Raw genomic sequence first — 19,599 nt, forward strand, 5'->3', positions numbered from 1 at the left:
CTAACCCCCTTGTGGGTTGCTCCATGTACTCACTCACCCCTATCCCCATCTTTGAAGAATCCTTCCTTTCCTTGGCCCTGAATCTACCACCTTCTCACCTCATATCGTACCCCCTTCTTCTAGATCATTCCTTTCTACCAAAAGTTTGCTTATTGGGCACCATTTATACCTTTTGAGATATTCACTGTCTTCTCCCCCTTCTTCTCCCGGCTCCGTGGTATACACATATTTAGTGGAATGATTTGTTATACTGCCGTTACAATAAAATCAAGGCAGGTTACAAAAAAGAAAACCCCATAAATAAAACACCACAAATTTCTTACTCCAAACTCCAGCAAGAGTGTATAAAGTTCCCATCATTTTTGGGGAGATGGTAGGAGAAGTTTAAACAATGCCCAGTCTGATCTCTGAAGCATCACCGCCGCCTGGCTCCAAGTCACAAAGAAACATTTGGAGTTGGAGAGTTTTTAGGACTTCCCTGTCAGCATACCACCATCGGCAGGCGGACCCGCACGAAGCGGAGACCCCAGCAGGAGCTTCGCCTATACCAGCCCTCATTCCCCTTGGTTGAGCCTTTGGGTGCTGGAGCCAGCAGGTGGGATCTCTGCTGATGGCAGAAGTGATGGTCCTTGGCTAGCTTGGTTCATAGGCAGGCAGAAATTAGACAAGTCTAAGGTCCAGGTGATGGTCTGAGGCAGGTGGTGGTCAGACATATCCAGGAACAGGCAGTGGTCAAGCATGTCAAAGATCAAGATGTGATCAGTACCAGGTATCCATCCGAGGGAGAAGAACCAAGGGACAGATAGGCAGGACAGGAAGGCCAGGGCAAGCACAGCAGAAACAAGGCTGGTGACAAGCAGACAAAGACAGAAGACAAACTGGACGCGACTGAAGGCAGGTTGGGCTGAAGAACTGAAGGCAAAGCTGGGCTGAAGAACTGAAGACAAGGCTGCTGGAACAAAGAAGGTGAAGACAAGGACACTGGAAGCAAAATGAGAGGTCTTGAACGAGTAGATGTGAATCAGTTATTTACACTTTCGGATAATAGAAGGACTAGGGGGCACTCCATGAAGTTAGCAAGTAGCACATTTAAGACTAATCAAAGAAAATTCTTTTTCACTCAACGCACAATAATAATAAAGCTCTGGAATTTGTTGCCAGAGGAGGTGGTTAGTGCAGTTAGTGTAGCTGGATTCAAAAAAAGGTTTGGATAAGTTCTTGGAGAAGTCCATTAACTGCTATTAATCAAGTTTACTTAGGGAATAGCCACTGCTATTAATTGCATCAGTAGCATGGGATCTTCTAGGTGTTTGGGTAATTGCCAGGTTCTTGTGGCCTGGTTTGGCCTCTGTTGGAAACAGGATGCTGGGCTTGATGGACCCTTAGTCTGACCCAGCATGGCAATTTTTTATGTTCTTATGCTCTACTGTGGAGTAGGTGGACCTGTTGCTGAGGTAAGTTGTGTCTGGGATGCTGCCTTTTTATAGGACTTTGGTGCTGATGTCATCATTAGGGGTCATGAGGTTTTCCCACAGCGGTCCCTTTAAATACTGCCAAGAGGTGCACACGTGTGCCTAAAGAGGATGCGCCGTATAGGGGTCGTTGTCCGTGTGCAGCTGCATGGGATCGTTGGCGGCGTCTTGCCACATCGAGGATTGGTGGGCCAGTCCGCGATTGACATTGTTGGCGGCGTCCTGCCACATTTGCCTGGACCGGGGCCTGGAGGTGAGAGTGGTGGTCCATGGGGGTAGCCCGCGGACTGCCGATCGTAACGGTTATCCTGACCAGACACCACATTATATTCAATCTACTTTACTGGTGCATCTCTTTGGATGTAGCAACAGGCTCGACTCTGCCTCCTATTCCTTCCCAAGTACAGGCGATAAGTCTCAGCTCTGCCTTTCTCCTTGAAGCGTGGAAAGCATTGGTATGGAGGTGCTCTCACACCTGCTCACTTTGGAAACCTCACTCACATATCCGCTGAACACACTAGTTATTTCCCACCCACATGCCTCACCTATTGATCCAGCCACAGAGCCAGGAGCAGCAGTGACAGCGTTGACCAGGGGGGGACCCTACCAGAGAGCATTGTGCTTTTCGGTCCCGTGGCTACCCCTCCTTTTCGTGTAGGGCAGAGAAATGTCTTTCTGGCTGCAGGGTCAAGGAGCACCAGAGGGGGATACAGGGGGATACAGGTCAATATGGCCTTCCCTTAGGATTTTGATAATTTAAGTTCAACAATCACAGCCCCTCTTTCCCCAAATGATCCTGTAAAAAGCACAGCACACCAGTGTTACGAAGATCCTGCTGGCCTGGTGGGGGTAATTTAAATAATGGCATCAGATACCCTGGAAGAGCCAAGGCAATGCACCTTGCTGGTGGATTCTTACGCGATCAGTGATGTGCTGCCCGTCTGGTATCAAGGGGCTCTCTTCTGTTTAATTCTTAATCTACCCTATCTTTCCATAGAACAAAAAATAAATTGTGCAGAGAACATACAGTAACTTAACACTGAAAATTACATTCCAATCACTGGATTCTTGGCAGATCAGGGTAGGAATTATCCAAAAAATACTGTACATGAGCTTTTGAAACTAAATAGGTCCCTTCTTCAGATGTCACATAAAAGACATTATTCACATCTGAAGAAAGGATCTGGGTGGTCTTGATAGCTCATGTATAACAGTTTTGGATAATACCGCAGAGAATCCAGTTTACACCAGGAGCCGTTTGGCTACCTATTCTAATCTCGAAACTGAAAAGAAAAGCTTTTTTCCCCCACCTTTATCTGAGTGTGTGGTATGGGGGGGAGGGGGAGGTGTTTGACTGAGTCTCTCTTTTTTTTCTGTGTTCTTCTGGTCCATCTTTTAATACCCTTTTCAGGCTCATCTTTTCTATTTTATGTTTCTTCTCTCTCCTGTCTTCCTGACCTCCCATCTCCTTATTTTCCTTCCTTTCTCTCTTCTGTCTCTAAATCTCTCACCCGGGGCTTAATTTGTAGGTAAAAAGGAAGTGGAGCGATGGAGCTGGGGGGGGAGGGGGTGAAAGGAAGAGAGGGTCAGGGCCAGGAACTGCTTGTGACTTCTCGCTCCCACACAACCTCCAGGAACGCATGGACCATCCTCCCCCCCACCTTCAGTTCCAGAGAAATAATAGAGCGATCAGAGAGAACGTTTTCAATAACCTTAGATTCCCCAACAATTGCAAAAAATGGCACTGGAGATGAGTATACGCCATGGGGAGCGGGATAAAAAGGTAAAATCACGCTCCTCCGGATGCAGAGCATGCCAAATGTCCATCAGCTGGAGCTCAGATAAAAGAAAACGAATCCCTCTGGGTTCCCGGTCCTTTCAGAGAGCCTTTGTGGGCTTTTGATCCATTCTCCTATCAGCTGTGATGCTAAAATCTCCTGCAAGAATCCCATGACAGTCAGTATATGGAGACAGCCTGAACAAAAAATATGTGAAAACAATTGGGGCCTATACACATTGCATAAGGCCTACTTTGTATTTGCCATAGAGCTGATCAAGATTACATAGCACCCTCGTGGCTTTTCAATTTACTTTTCCAATTGGAAATTTCTTTTTCATTAAAATAGCCACACCACAGTGCTTGCTGAAGAAGGACGATGCAAAGCACTGACAACCCGGTCGCTGCACAGCATAAGATGTTCCTTTTTGTTCAGGTGGGTTTCCTGCAAAAGGACAATATCAACTTTAAGTCTCTTAAACATATTTAATATCATTTTCCTCTTAATGGGGGAGTGAATCCCATCCACATTCAAGGAAAAAAAAAAACCAAACTAGTTTCAAGCATTGAACCAGTCAAAAAGATACCAACACATAAGACAGTGCATATCCACTTCCCCGGGGACCCTCCAGCTAGATCCTCTTAAGGTGAATAAATGAACATCCCTCAGGCAAAGTGATTCTGTCAAACAGAAACAATGCAACCCCCCCCCCCCCACCACACACACACACACACACACACCCCTACACACACACACCCCTACACACACCCCTTTCAGTCAACCAAGGACACTGGCCTACAAGATTCAAACACCCCCTCTCAAAACCAATCCCAGCCCTTCAACACAAAAGTCGCTCTTCTTGCTTTACACACATTATCCACAGACCTCTTCTGGAAAAGTGTAAATTAGGATTGGAAGCCCCACAGCATTACCATGAGTATCAAGATGAATAAACAAGGTGCTTGAAGGCGGTACTCCTAAATACAGAACTGTATATCGCTAGCTAGCCAAGACATAGCGCCATGCAGGAAACACAAAACCAAAACAGAGCTGTATAAAAGAAAAATGTCACTGACTCCATCCTTAGGACCTGCTGGATAATAGGTGCTAAGGTTAGACTGGAAGTGAATCCTCCCTCAGGTCCCGATGAAAACCGACACACCAAGCATTCAGCCTCTTCAGACGGACACTTGGCTCAGAAGCTCACAGGAAACAGTAACATTGAGGCAAAGCGCTACGATAGAACCAAAGAGTAAATTGCAGCCCGATTTTTATAGCCAAGATGTGGGAGCCTAAAATGTTCAGAAGAAGAAGGTTGCCAGTTCACACACACACAAAAATAAGGCCCCTTCCCTGGCAGGTCTGACATCACAACTTAGAAGCACAAGGCAGATCACTGCTCCCCAGTTTCCCGCTGCCATCTTGTCTCCCTTTGATGTTGCTTTCCCAGAACCAAGTAGTGGAAGAAACGCAAAGAGAGATTTTCCATATTAAAGATTCTCCGAACATTTACAGTAATGCTCCGTGTTGCACACAGTCAGTATCATCCCAACTGGGAAACGAAGGCTGTGATGTTGGAGTTTAAAAACTTTGTAGAACCTTGGTAACTGACTTTTAACTTGGGCAGAAACCGAAATTGAAATGAATTCCTCTATTGAACAGCACAGAACACAATAGTGAGTTATTTGCTGCCGTTCCGTCGTCACTTTTGCAGAAACATCAGAGAACAGTAGAATACAGGAACCTTCATGCTTAAGATCCCTCTTCCTTCAAAATGCAGTCATGATCTACGCTTTCTTCATATAATTAAAGCTTTTAACAATCACTTGTTTTGGTTTAGCAACATTCTTTCTAGCAGAACTAAGACTGTGTTTTTTATTTATTATTAATAATTGTATTTATTTATTTAAAATCTTTTGTATACCGCTTACACAAAATAAAGGTCTAAACGGTTTACATGTTGTAATGTCCATAACTGAACAGCTCTAAAAGTGGGAGTTTTACAATACACCCGTTGACTAAATGTACAATCAAATAAAAAAATTCTTGAAAGAGAAGTATTAGATTAAGTTTAGTTTATCAAAGACACTAGAATGTAGGTTTTAATTTTTATCCTGGATTCTTTGGGATTGGTCAGAATTGGGATTAAGGAACAGACCCCAGGCAGGCTGAGATGCTCTGGTGTTCATCTGTCACAAAAAGATTTTCGGTCCGAGTCATTCACTGACTCGGAAACCCCCATAAGTCCAACATTGCTTCTTGGAGATCTAGTTTCAAGATCTTCCACATTCTTTAGTAATTGTGCATTTCTTTATTTGGCATTTAAGCTCCATTGCCCTGTCTTTCTGTTGAGAGATTCCATGCTCAGCCACTTGAATCCTGTTAGTGTGAGTCCATCTTTTTCTTCATTTCTTCCAAGAACAACGAAAGTCTATCTTCCAAGACATCAGAAACCGATCCGGTGATTGATTTAGAGTCCTCCAGAGAGGTTTCTTTCACAAGTTTTTCCAAACATGGTGAGCTCCAACCGCTGGGTCTCCATGAAATTGCTGGCCTTCTCTGCGGGAATCTTCTGAATCTTTGCAGCCATTTCTGGAGATTTCCAAATCGCAAATCTGTCCATAAACTTGACCAATTGAGAGGCACTGATCAAAGATACCTCAAAAGCAGCCAAAAAAAAAATCAAATATAGAAACAATGTAGGGCCAAAATAGCAGTTTGTAGGGTCCGCCACAGAGTTCTGCACAGGATGTCTGCTCGTTCGCTGGTCATCCCATGACGCTTCTCCCCCCTCCCCCAGCATTCATCCTATTCACCTCCCCAGAATTCACCCCTTTTTGCAATCTACTCTTTTCCCTCTCCCAATATTAAATCCCTTTCATTTCACCCTCTCTTCACCTTAACCCCCTTTCAGCATTTACCCTCCCCATAAATCACTTACAGCTTTCTGACTTGCACTCCATGGTGCCTCTGCCTTCAGAGTGCTAAGACCTGGGAACACAGAGAACTGCTCCAATAGACAAAGAGAAATATTATAGGTGGGTGGAAAATGAAGTATGAGAGGTAGTTGCCCAGTACTTGTGACCTAGATTGGCCACTGTTGGACACAGGATGCTGGGATTGATGGATCCTTGGTCTGACCCAGTATGGCATGTTCTTATAAGAAGGTAGAGAGAGAGAGGAGAAAGTTATGAAAATCTCCTTTGTTGGCTCCGTATTTGTTGGCCCTCTTGATGATTTGAGCTGTGCCGTTCCTTTTTTTTGGGGGGGGGAGGCAGGGGAGCGCAATCTCAACCTTTGCCTCAGGAAACAGTTTTTCTTGAGCCACCCCTGCCTGTAGCTTCTCCCCAAATATGTTATTTCCTAGGTAGGGCAAGTCTGCTGGTTTCTCATGGATATCTTCTTAAATACTGTTAGCCCTAAGCCATTCCATACATCTCACCCCAATGGAGGCAGCAGAAGTTCTTTCAATGGTGTTGAAAGACTCATAGACTGAGATAATAGAAGAACTAGGGGGCACTCAATGAAGTTAGCAAGTAGCTCATTTAAAACAAATCGAAGAAAAATCTTTTTCATTCAGCACATAGTTAAGTTCTGGAATTCATTGCCAGAGGATGTGGTTACAGCAGTTAGTGTAACTGGGTTTAAAAAAGATTTGGATAAGTTCCTAGAGGAAAGATCCAAAACCTGCTATTAATTATTAAGCAATAGTAGCTTGAGATTTATGTAATGTTTGGGTACTTGCCAGGTTCTTGTGGCCTGGATTGGCCACTGTTGGAAACCAGATACTGGGCTTGATGGACCCTTTGTTATTGCACCCCCCTGCCAGGAGGGCGGAGTTAGCAATCTATTAGGTTTCAGCTCCTCTGGGAGGAGGAGTTAGCAAACTGTTGTGGCTTAACCTGCCAAAAAGGTGGAGTTAGCAGTCTGTATCAACCAGTTCCTCCAAGGGGAGGAGTTGGCAGTCTGATATGGCTAACCCTGCCAGGAGGGCAGAGTTGGCAACCTGGTATGCGCTGGTTCCTGTAGAATGAAAGAGCTAGCTCTCTGTTATAATTCTGCTTTGGAGTTGAGCAGTCTGAGACAGATCCGCTAGGGAGTTAGTACTTAACAGATTGCTACTTCAGTAAAGAGATTATATTATGGATCTGTTTCCTTGAAGAAGGAGCAACAGTGATGATACTCCATAGGCAGAATAGTGAACTAATGTGGTTAGCTCCCACAGAGTGGTAGATGATATAATACCGCTCTATTAGTGTAAGGAATGAACACTTGGCCGATGGCAGATGACAGCGCCCCCAAGAGGAGATCCTGAGAGGAACCACCGGCTAGGCGGGAGTATAAGACAAACACAGATAGTTCTTTATTAGACTGGAAGTTGAACCACCAGAGGTGGCAGTAGTGAGCTGATGTGCTCGGCAGGGCTGAAGTCCCTTAGATACTGAAATAGCGATCTCTGAGTTGCTGAGCTGTAGAGAGAGACTATAGGTAGTAAGTAGATAGGGTATGCTGGATGCATAACCAGTAATGGATGATACACTCACAATGGAAGATGTCTGTAAGGTCCTCTTATGCAACAGAGAGTCTTCAGTATTCAGGAACAGGAGCCACAGGCGAGTACTGGTTCCTGTAAGCAGTCTGAAATAGAACTCACAATAACTGTGTCTGAGATGGCTTCTGGAATAGAAGAGAGTTGAGGAGAGTTGAGTAACATAGGCCCTCGTGGAGCGAGTACTGGTTCCTATCTGCAATCTGTAATAGCAATCCATAAGATATAGGTATGCGATATCTTCTGAGAAAGAAGAGAGTTTGCGAAGGGTTTTAGGAACATGGGCCCTCGTGGAGCGAGTACTGGTTCCTATCTGCAATCTGCAATAACTCACGATCTCCATACCTGCGATAACATCTTAGACAGTCATTGGGATTAGGAGCATAGGCCCTCGTGGAGCGCGTACCGGTTCCTATCTGAATAGAACTCACAGTGTTCATGTCTGCGATCGCTTCCAGGCAATAAGAGTCTTCTGAGTCTTTAGGAACGTAGGCCCTCGTGGAGCGAGTACCGGATTCCGTTCTGTATCTGAAATCAAGAAGAGAGAGAGAGCGGGGCCCCTGAGGAGCAGGTACCCCTAAGTAAGTATGTAGAAGCAGAGCAGCGGAGAAAGATTCCTCCTTGCTAACTCGATTCGTAGTTGCAAGCAAAGACCTTTTATGTTGGAAGCAAATGATGTCACTATGGGGGGATGCCCCCGAGGTTCGCGCCCTTGCCGGTACAAGTCTGGAGCGTGCGCGTGCGTGCCCTTACATCATCAGGAACATGGTGGATCCGTAGCATCATGCCAGCCTGGGGATTCCAGAAAGAAAATGGCGAAGAGAAGCTGAGGCCACATCTGTCCATCAGAGCCGAAGGAAGTCGCCACAAAGGTAGAGAGGGTGGAGCGAGGGCAAGAATAGACACGAACACAACACCCTTGGTCTGACCCAGTATAGCAATTCTTATGTTCTTATTTTCTAGAAGTTTGAATGCTCATGATACAATGAATTCCATGGGTGCCCAATCCTTGGGTGAGATAGGCATCATGTAATAGAGGGACATATGCCAGACACACTTCGAGATCTGGCCAGGGAGAGGCACCCAGAGTAGTGGGAGCTAGTCCAGAGCAGTGCCATATCATTTCCATCCAGAACTCCTGTCATATGCTCAGTGCCAGCTGTGACTTCAAAAGTATGTGCTTGTGGGCCTTCGTCAACACCAGGCCAGAGTTTCCATGGCAACAAACCCCCAATGAGCCTTTTTTTCTAATCTAAACGGAATACTGAAGACAGGAAAAAGAAACCACAGAGCAGGAAATTCATCATTGCTTTCAGAGATAACCGCTTTCATTTTCTCACTAAACACACAATTAACAAACATACTCCTTGAGAGAACTCCAAACATGCCAGAGGTGTCCTAGAGGAGCCCACCCAGGCTGGGAGCCTGTGGATGAGACGGTAACACTCTTGTCCTATCACTCGATGCTTATTCTGTGACCACGCGTGGTCATTCCTGCTGTTAAAGGCACAACTGGGTTCAATGTAAATTTAGTTCTAGCAGGGGGCTGGCACAATATGTGACTGGCTTACACTAACCAGCAATTGTAGTTATGGCAGGCTTTGTGACGCTGTGGTTTCCAGTGTCATTACTAGTGCCAGACCTTCCTTTATTGTGGGCTGATGAGCATGACACGTAAAATCAAAACGTGTAAGGCCTTTATTGCATGAAGTGCCATGACTGCTTTTTGCCACTATATTTATTTATTTTATTTACGGTTTTTATATACCGGCATTCATGATAAAATCACATCATGCTGGTTTACATTAAAACAGTGGTGCATAGAAAGAAAAAACAAACTGGAACTGTAGTGCGGAAGAAAGCAGTTACAAAAAATAGGGATGCTTAAACTGGGAGAGGAAGGAAAAAGAAAAGGTTAATAGCATTTTAAATATTTACAACGAACAGTTAAATGAGCTGGTTGTGTTATAGAACTTGATGTTGAAGGACATTAGCAGGAGTCCGGGAAAGCTTGTTTGAAGAGCCAAGTCTTAAGTCTCTTCCTCAAGGTTGGGAGGCAAGGTTCCTGTCTTAGGTCTGGGGGGATGGAATTCCATAAAGGGGGACCGGCGGTAGAGAGGGCCCAATCTCTCAAGGTAATATGTCTAGTGGCTTTGGTTGGAGGAACCTGGAGTGAACCTCTATATGCGTCTCTGGTAGGTCTTGAAGAATTGTGTAAGAGGAGAGGAATTTGCAGGTCGATAGAAGTATGTTGATGAATGATTTTGTAGATAACGGAGATGGATTTGTAGAGAATTCTGAAGTGCACTGGCAGCCAATGAAGGCTTTTTAGGATAGGGGAGATGTGATCTCTTCTTCTGGTGTTTGTTAATATTCGTGCTGCCGCATTTTGTACCATCTGAAGCGGTTTGGTATAGGAGGAAGGGAGACCTGGTAGGATAGAATTGCAATAGTCTAACTTTGAGAAAACTAATGCCTGAAGGATTGTTCTACAGTCCTGCAAGTGAAAGAGAGGTCTTATCCTTTTCAAGACTTGGAGTTTGTGAAAACAGTCTTTGGTAGTTTGTTGATAGAAGCTTTCAAATTCATCCGATTGTCAATTAAAACTCCAAGGTCTCTCAGTTGCGTGGATTGTGGGATGCCAGGGTGAGTGGAAGTGATGTTACTGTTCTCGGGAAAGATGAGCAGGAGTTTGGTTTTGGAGGAATTTAATACTAAGTTTAGACTAGTGAGGAGGAGTTTGATTTGTTGGTGGCAGTTTTCCCAGTGATCTAGTGTTTTCAAGTATGTGTCTTTAACAGGGATTATTATCTGAATATCGTCCGCATATAGAAAATGTTTTAGATTGAGGCTGGAGAGGAGCTGGCATAGCGGTAAGAGATAGATGTTAAAGAGCATAGGGGACAGAGAGGAACCCTGTGGGACTCCTACGGTTGAATTGTAACGTGATGATTTTGTTTTGGATTTTAACCTTGTAGCCTCTGTTGTTGAGAGAAGTTTTGAACCAATTAAGTGCAGCGCCAGTAATTCCTATTGCCGCCAACTGATTTATGAGGATGGAGTGATTGACAGTGTCAAACGCTGCCGAGAGGTCCAGTAGAATCAGTAGAAATGATTGTCCTTTGTCGAGGCCCATGATGAGGTAGTCTGTGAGGGAAATGAGGAGTGATTCTGTGCTAAAGGCTTTGCAGAACCCATGTTGGGAGGGGAACAGGAGATTATTATCTTCTAAGTAGTCTGAAAGTTGAGTGATGAAACGGTATATGATGAAACGGTCATTTGAATAATATGTGGCAGCTGGGATTCAGTGCCAAGAAGGGCAGAGTCGTGCATTTGGGGTGCAGAAATCCAGAGGAGCTGTGTGTGATGGACGCATGTCTGATGTGCGTGGACCGGGAGGGACAGACCTCAGGGTGATTAAGGTCTGACGATCTGAAGGTGACGAAGCTATTTGATAAGGCGATTGCTGAGGCTAGAGAGATGCTGGGCTGCTTAGAGAGAGGCATAACCCCAGCAGGAAAAAGGAAATTGTAGTGCCCCTTGTTCGGGTCATGGTGAGGCCTCACCTGGAATACCGCGTTCAGTGCTGGAGACCTCATCTCAAAAAGGATAGGAACAGGATGGAAGCGGTCCAGAGAAGGATGACCAAAACAATGTTGGGTTTGCCCTAAAAAAGAGTTATGAGACTGAAGCATTTAGATATGTATACCCTGCAGGAGATGAGATGGGATTATGATACAGACTTCTGAATACCTGAAAAGTATTAATAGTATGCAAGAATCAAACCTTTTTTGCTGGAAATAACACTGTAGAACTAGGGGTCATAATATGGAGCTCCAAGGAGGTAGGGTCAGGCTCAGAGTCAGGAAGTATTTTTCCGCAGAAAGGATGGTGGATGGATTGCATCGAACGCCCTCCTGGAAGAGGCAGTCAGGACAAAGATGGGAAGGGAATTCAAGAGGGCATGGGATAAGCACAGAGGATTCCAGTGGCTAAAGCATAGAGATGAAGAAAAAAGGCAACCCATGTTGACTGGGGTAACCTGCACAGAGCAGCAGTTACCCTAAGAATAAAATAGTAAATAAATAAATAGCTTGGTTGGACCACCAGGATCCTCTTCTGCCAACATCTACTGTATTAGTGTAAGCAGCTGTCTCTTGGCAGGTACATCCTGAATGGAAGTGCACTGCACATCTCAGCTGATTGTTCGCAATGGGTGTTCGGTGCTGAACAGGAATTCAGTACCGAAGCAGTGTGATTGTCAGTGACTGCTGAGTTATGCAATAAAACTGGCAAATCTCCACCCACTGAACTAACACTGCACTATGTACTGCTTTCCAGTGCCGTATGTTTGTGCCAAGATTAAGATCTGGCAGAGAAGGTGCACCTTCTCCATTCAGTTTGCTTTATGCCTCCGTCTGTACTGTCTTTTTGTATGATACGTCTATGTGCTGATTTTTGGAAAACTCCCATGAAGGCTGTCGTGGTTGAAATAAAGGATGGACCAGGAGGTGCACTGAAATAAAAGAAGGGTTTGGAAAGCAGACCAGAGGACGCTAACTCCTCCTTGCTTGGCTAGAGTGGTGTTGAGGAAGGGCCTACATGCACAGTTGGTCCTGACAGGGCACTCCTCTGAAGAAGCTCACACTGCAGTGGGTGGCTGTCGCTGGCCAGTTATCGAGCTTCCCCACTAGTCAGAACCTGCCTCAGCCCTGGTCACTGGGAGGGGAAAATGGGCTGGGATTGTTCCACCAAAGTTTTATCCCCTTCCCAGGTTTCCAGAGTGCAAGCATCAGCAAAGGAAATCCTCTGTCTAAGGATCCATAGGAGTCAATACAAATGTACCCTTCTCATCACCCCAGTGGGCGCTGCTTTTGATTGATATTTGGTTCTTGTTTATTTTTATTTATTTGTATTTATATTCCACTCAGGTACTCTAGGTGGTTCTCCCTCTTTCCCAGAAGCAGAGCCTGTAGTTTACCCAGCACTTCCAGTTCCAACTAACTGGATTTGAGAGCTAGAACCTGGTATTCAAACCCATACCTCCTACCCTAAGTCATCAGATCAGCCCTGTAAAATGGTCCCTTTTGTTCCCTGAACCTGAGGCAGCAAGCTCTCTGAATATTTGCTTTGAAAATATTCAGCTGGAAACGGGTAAAAGATCAAGTCCATATAGGCAGCTCTGCTGACCACCCATAAAAGGTACAATTAGGTTCTTACCTGCTAATTTTCTTTCCTTGAGTGCTGACAGACCAGTCCAAACAAATGGGATTTGTCCCCCCCTACCAGCAGATGGAGACAGAGTACAAGCTTTTTGTCTTGACATCCCTCCCTATATAGGCTGGAATAGCAGGGGAGGAGTCAGTCTCTTGCCCAAGCTAGTCCTCAAAATTTGTATTGGTTCTTCCCATTCTCCCTTCCTTCTTTTTTTTTTTTTTTTTTTTTGTAAATTCAATCAAAAACAAATGATTTTATTCATAAAAGTGTGAAACAAAAGACCCCTCCGGGTTGAGCATACCTCTGCTCTTCCTTCTCCAAGTTGTATTTCTCATTGACATGCAAGTGTTTTCTTCTATTTGTCACTTACATCCCATTTTTTTTCCTGTAAATGAAACCATAAAACAAATGATTTTGTTCATAGAATAGTAACACAAGGGACCCATCGGCTTGAGCATAACCTCTGCTCTTCCTTCCCAAGATTGCATTTCTCAGTTGGTACACTGTACTCTTCTTCTGCTATGTGTATTCATTCTCCTCCCCCCCTCCATCCTGTTTTCAGAGTGGCATTCTGAACTGGTCTGTCAGGACTCAAGGAAAGAAAATTAGCAGGTAAGAACCTAATTATACCTTCCTGTTTGTCCAGACAAGTTGGATGTACCTAAGCTCTACTTATCCCAGGCAGTAGATACCCAGAGTTGCTTCCAGGACTCTTGTGGCAAATGTTGACTCCTTCCTTTCTTGGAGATTTAATCTCTAATGCTTTGTAAATGTGTGCACCGAGACCCATGTGGCTGCCTTGCAGATATTCGACATTAATACTCTATATTCTGTCCTTGCGACAGAATCAGGAATGGATTTGCCTCTTGTTACGTAGGCTGTCGCTATCGCCTCCTCAATCCATCAGGTGATGGACGCTTTGAAAGCTGCTTTTATTTTACGCCCCCCTGAGAATAATATAAATAACCTGTCCAATCTTCGAAAACTATTGGTCACCTTTAAGTATTTCAGGAGAGCCCTCAGGATGTCTGGGAATCTAAGCTCCTTCCTTTCCCCTATATATCTGCCTTTCTGAAGCCTGCAATGAAACCTAGCAATGAAATTGTCTAATTGAAGTGAAAATCTGAGACTACCTTTGGCAAGAATGATCGTACTGGTCTGGTAGTTTACCTTCTCCCTTAAAGAATGGCAAGTATGGGTCCCTGCATTACAGGGCCTGAAACTCCGAAATTCCTCTTCCTGAGAAAATTGCCACCAACGGGACTGTCTTCAGTGTTAAGTCCTTTAGCGAAATTTTATTGAGGGGTTCAAATGGGGCCCTTGTTAGGATACTCCGGACCAAATTCAAGTCCCATGCAAGGACTAGCGGTAGACACAGGTGTTTCGCTCCCCTCAGGAAGTAGACTACATCTGCATGCGCTGCTATGGAGGGGCCATTCACTTGTCCCCCTATAACAAGAGATAGCTGATACCTGGATCCTCAGAGAGTTTACTGCCAGGCCCTTATCCAGCCCATCCTAAAAGAATTGAGGGTCCCCTGGCCTGGCCCTGGCTCTGGCTGCCGCTGGAGAAACTGATCTTAGGAAAAGCTATTGTCTCAGGAGCCTTGACTACTTCTTCTTTCCTGCTGGACCAGCTGACTCCTACCCTCTGCTGGAGACAGAGAACTATCGACTCCTTTCCTGGAGGGATGTCCAGTATAAAAAGCTTGCACTCTGCCTCCATCTGCTGGTAGGGGGACAAAACCCACTTGCCTGGACTGGTCTGACAGGATGAAGAGGAAGGATTGTTTTAAAATGGAAGAGTTCACATCACCCATTGGTATCATGAACTGAAACAAACATGCAATTAGACAACATTGTATTATTGGGGGTTCCGATTTGGTGAGATTCTGATTTACAACTCAGGGATGTGTTCTAATACCTTCTTTGGCTCAGAATGAGGGCAGGAGGTTCGGTTCCTCTCAAATTCTGCAGAATTGAATTGAGGTTTTACTCTTTTTGCTTTATCTCTGATCACCACAAGCAATTAATTGCCCAAATGCAAATGCTTCAAAGGAGGTTAAACACGATGGGCTAGTATCATCTTATAAACAAAAAAAATAACCAAACTATGTTAGCGACGCTCCAGCAAATTTTCTTTCTACATCTACCAACACAAAAGTCTAACGTAAAATATACAACTACAAACTATGAAGAGTTGTGTGAACCGAACCTCCTGCCCTCATACACAACTGCTGCTATTTTTATAAGCCACATAGTAATGCGAGGAAGACAAATCATAAGGCTGTGAATGGTCAAATCCTCGCCCTGAGCTGATTCTGAAAGGGCAGCTAATAAGTCCAAGAAAATAAATAAATCTCTCGCCACACACCTCTGTTATTATTGGATCACTAACTTTTAGATCTGCTATTTTGAGAACTTTGAGAAAACATTAACACATTTCTGGCATTTCCTCATATTCTACACAGTGAATGAAAAACTCAAAACCTCAGAAATTACAGGGACTATAAATTCAGCCTTTTGCTGGCACTTCCAGTATGACTTCAGCGCGCCCACTTCTCTTCACATAGTTTGTAGTTGTATATTTTACGTTAGACTTTTGTGTTGGTAGCTGGAGAAAGGAAATTTGCTGGAGTGTCGCTAACATAGTTTGGTTATTTTTTTGTTGTTTATAAGAAGATACTAGCCCATCGTGTTTAACCTCCTTTGAAGCATTTGGGCAATTAATTGCTTGTGGTGATCCGAGATAAAGGAAAAAAAAAGTTAAACCTCAATTCAATTCTGCAGAATTTGAGAGGAATCTAACCTCCTGCCCTCATTCTGAGCCAAAGAAGGTTTAGAACGCATCCCTGAGTTGTAAATCAGAATCTCACCAAATCGGAACCCCCCATGATACAATTCACTTCAAGGGCAACCAAAATGATAAAGGGGATGGAACAGCTCCCCTATGAGGAAAGGCTGAAGAGGTTAGGGCTGTTCAGCTTGGAGAAGAGATGGCTGAGGGGGGATATGATAGAGGTCTTTAAGATCATGAGAGGTCTTGAACGAGTAGATGTGAATCGATTATTTACACTTTCAAATAATAGAAGGACTAGGGGGCATTCCTTGAAGTTTGCAAGTAGCACATTTAAGACTAATCGGAGAAAATTCTTTTTCAATCAACGCACAATAAAGCTCTGGAATTTGTTGCCAGGGGATGTGGTTAGTGCAGTTAGTGTAGCTGGGTTCAAAAAAGGTTTGGATAAGTTCTTGGAGGAGAAGTCCATTAATGGCTATTAATCAAGTTTATGTAGGGAATATCCACTGCTATTAATTGCATCAGTAGCATGGGATCTTCTTAGTGTTTGGGTAATTGCCAGGTTCTTGTGGCCTGGTTTGGCCTCTGTTAGAAACAGGATGCTGGGCTTGATGGACCCTTGGTCTGACCCAGCATGGCAATTTCTTATGTTCTTAACTTAAATTTTAAACCATTTAAATGATGGGACTGATAAGTGACAGCAGATTCCATAATTCTTAAACCATTTGCAGAGCCTTCTTTAGCTGATGAGTTTAATCCTTTTTGTTTAGCAGGTGATTATGCAATTTCAAGGAGAATTGCAAATATTGCTAGCATCTTAAAGAAGCCACACATTTAAAACATTCAGTTTGCATTTGGCCAGCCAGCCAGCACATGCGGTGCCATACGGAAGACCTGGATGTGATTCCTGGGTCAGACTTGGGGTCCAAATGAAATAAGTTCTGAAGGCAGGTCTGGATTTAAGATTATGGCATCCATAGGCAGAGGACCGGAGATGGGGGGGAGGGGGGTTCAGAGAGCAGTAGAGGATTCCTAGTTTTAGGGCACTTTAGGTATTTTCCCTATGTTGCCTTTGCCTAGATCCGGCCCTATCTGAAGGGAGCTGTGATTGATGGCTCCAGGTCTAGGATCAATGCTATGATGGCTGGACCGAGGGGAATAGAAAAAAATAGGGGGAGACGCCCACCCCAGTAGGTTGCGAAATGAAGGTTGTTGACTTTGTAACTCAACAGGTGATGGTTCCCACTGAGCCGGAAGCCCAGACGTATGTACAGGAGAAAACTGCCAGGGCAACCCCTCTAAAATAAATAAATAAATAGATTTGCATTTAAAGTACACAAAGCTAAAATCCTCTTTCTTTCTGATTTTTGTCTCATTCTTGAGCTGATATTAAAGCATTTAAAGTTTTTGAAAGCTCCTACTACTACTTGGCCACTCCCATTGTTAGGAATATAAGCTAATCAGTGTGGCTCTGGTCCTCATCGGAGCCCAGTGCAGCCAATCACACTGGTACATATAACGTCTAGAGAGCAGATATTTAAGTGGAAGAATTGTAAAGTTGGAGAGTACAAACGGGCATTTACGGGTATCGCTTTAATATGCATGAATTCAGGTAGGTCCGAAGAAACATCAGCTCTGCCAAGTGCCTCTCTATATTGTTCTTCACTGCACTATCATTACAGCTGCTTCTATATCCCCCGTAGTCAGAGCACCAGACACTTGTACTCAATAAGGGATCATGAAATGATATTGCTAGCAGGAAGTCTTTTTGAATGATCTGTGTTTGAAAGTAGGAACACTCTCTAGCCTGTTGCCTTTAACATGTCTGGAATTTAGCTCTTACCATTATCCAGAAATTCACTGTTTTGTTTTGTTTTTTGGGGGTTTTTTTTAATTCATTCTTTTTATTGATAAAAGACTCAAAACAACAATAAAAAAAAACCCAAACAAACACAAAAAGAACAATAATACAGGAGGAAGTACAAAGCCTTCACAAAGAACAGAAATAATTGAAGTCATAAATCAACAAACTATTTATACAATATAATATAAAATTATTGTAGTGCCAAGAGGATACCAGTTAGCATGGAGTTTAACCCTACAAACAATATTACCATGAGTGACAGTTTCAAATTTATAAATCACAGAAACCATATTCCACCAAAAAGTCACATTTAAGATGTTATAACCTTTTTCCAATTACTAAGAATAACCTGTAAAACAACAGCCAAAAGAATATCTAACAGTTTACATAGATTAGGTGAGAGTATCCCTTTGAACGCATGGGATCTCCAAAATTACAATTTTAAAGGGTAAAGAAGTATCCATGGGAATGATCCTACTAATAAATTGTCATACCTGAGAGCAAAAGGGAATGAATGTTGTCACAATGTTCAGAATGCCAACATACCCCTGGTTATCGTGGACCCGTTCGATATAGCTTTAAAGGTGTCCATGTGACCCAATGCAAAAAGAAATATAAAGTTTGCATAAGGCCAGCAGATACAGAGGTCTTCATTTCCCTGAACCAGGAGCTGGACTAATCAACACTGCCGAGGCCTAACGATAAGTCTCTCTTCCAAGCCTTCTCCAAGCCCACACATCTAACACGAGAGGAACCCCACAATGACCCCATATATCCACGAAGCTTCATTCCCTAAAGAAAAGAATGTAAAACAAAGCAGATGAAGTTCTGGAGTAGTCTCCAACCGCCCCCAAGCTTAGATTACTATGACTTACACAGTGCTTCAACGGAAACCACTTATAACATTGAGAAGAGGGCAAATCGTACATCTTTACCAAAGACTCAGAGAGCCACCCTCCCCCACCCCAAAAGAGCATATCCCCTTTGCCACACTGGCCAATTAATCATAGCTTTGTTAATCCACACTAAGGGATTAAACCAGAGAGAGGCCAACAGACTGGAGTTCAGCCCATTGGGATTTTAGTGCATGGCCTCCATTGCATGCAGATATATCTCATGATTATTCATTGTGAATATCCTAAAGGCTTGACTAGCTGGAGGTCCCCAAAGACAGATTTGGATACCACTGACTTAGAGCTCTTATCCATAGTAACATAGTAATGACGGCAGAAAAAAAGACCAAATGGCCCATCCAGTTTGCCCAGCAAGTTTCTTATGATGGTAACCGCCGCTTGGTGCTGATTTACCCCCAAGCCTTATATTAAGGGCAGTAATATTTACAATCAAAAGCCAAGCAACTGTCAAACCCATAGCAAAATTACTGCTAGCAACATTTTTACAGGATGAACAGCCTTCTTGATAATTCAGACTGTGCTGCTTGAACATGCTTTGCGTTTGGACTTGGTCATAGAAGCAGTCCTGTGCTTTTTTTTCCTAATGTCTGCGTATCAGTACCCCGAATGTAAAAGTCGGGGCCCAGCATTGGCAGTCGCGTGAATCCAATTCCCCTTTTCCCCTTCCCCCACTCCTGCCGTTGAAGCGGAGAGTGATGTTGCAGTTGTGTCAACAGAATCCAGGCAGATTGGTTAAGAATAGAAAAAACCCATGCCCACTGCAAAAGGGTAGGAACTGCAGCTCCATGCAGGTTACCCCCATGCACCCTTTTCTTCATTTCCAACCTCCAGCCTTTAGGGATCCTCAGTGTTTATCCCATGCCATCTTGAATTTGTTTATTGTTCTCATTGTCACCACCTATTCCGGAAGGGCATTCCAGGCATCCACCTCCCTCTCTGAAAAAAAATATTTCCTGATTTTGGTTCTGAGTCGACCCCCTAGTTCTACTCTTTCCAGCGGAAAAGG

At 44.0% G+C, this 19,599-nt stretch overlaps 1 protein-coding gene across 8 annotated transcripts in view; it reads left to right on the forward strand.

Moving 5' to 3' along the window:
* SEPTIN12 (septin 12) overlaps positions 1-19,599 on the forward strand; it is a 168,278-nt gene that overhangs the window by 81,141 nt on the left and 67,538 nt on the right. The window contains exon 1 of one of the 8 annotated variants that reach the window (XM_029576148.1): positions 9,155-9,238. The exons of 5 other annotated variants lie outside the window; for them this stretch is intronic. The gene's annotated coding sequence lies outside the window, so the exon portion shown is untranslated. Of the gene's footprint in view, positions 1-9,154; positions 9,239-13,597; positions 13,629-19,599 lie in introns of those variants that run through there. 2 more of the 8 variants (XM_029576150.1, XM_029576149.1) reach the window with 2 other exon arrangements.

This window comes from Rhinatrema bivittatum, chromosome 14 (genome assembly GCF_901001135.1).
Source record: "Rhinatrema bivittatum chromosome 14, aRhiBiv1.1, whole genome shotgun sequence".
In the NCBI taxonomy this organism is placed as follows: Eukaryota; Metazoa; Chordata; class Amphibia; order Gymnophiona; family Rhinatrematidae; genus Rhinatrema; species Rhinatrema bivittatum.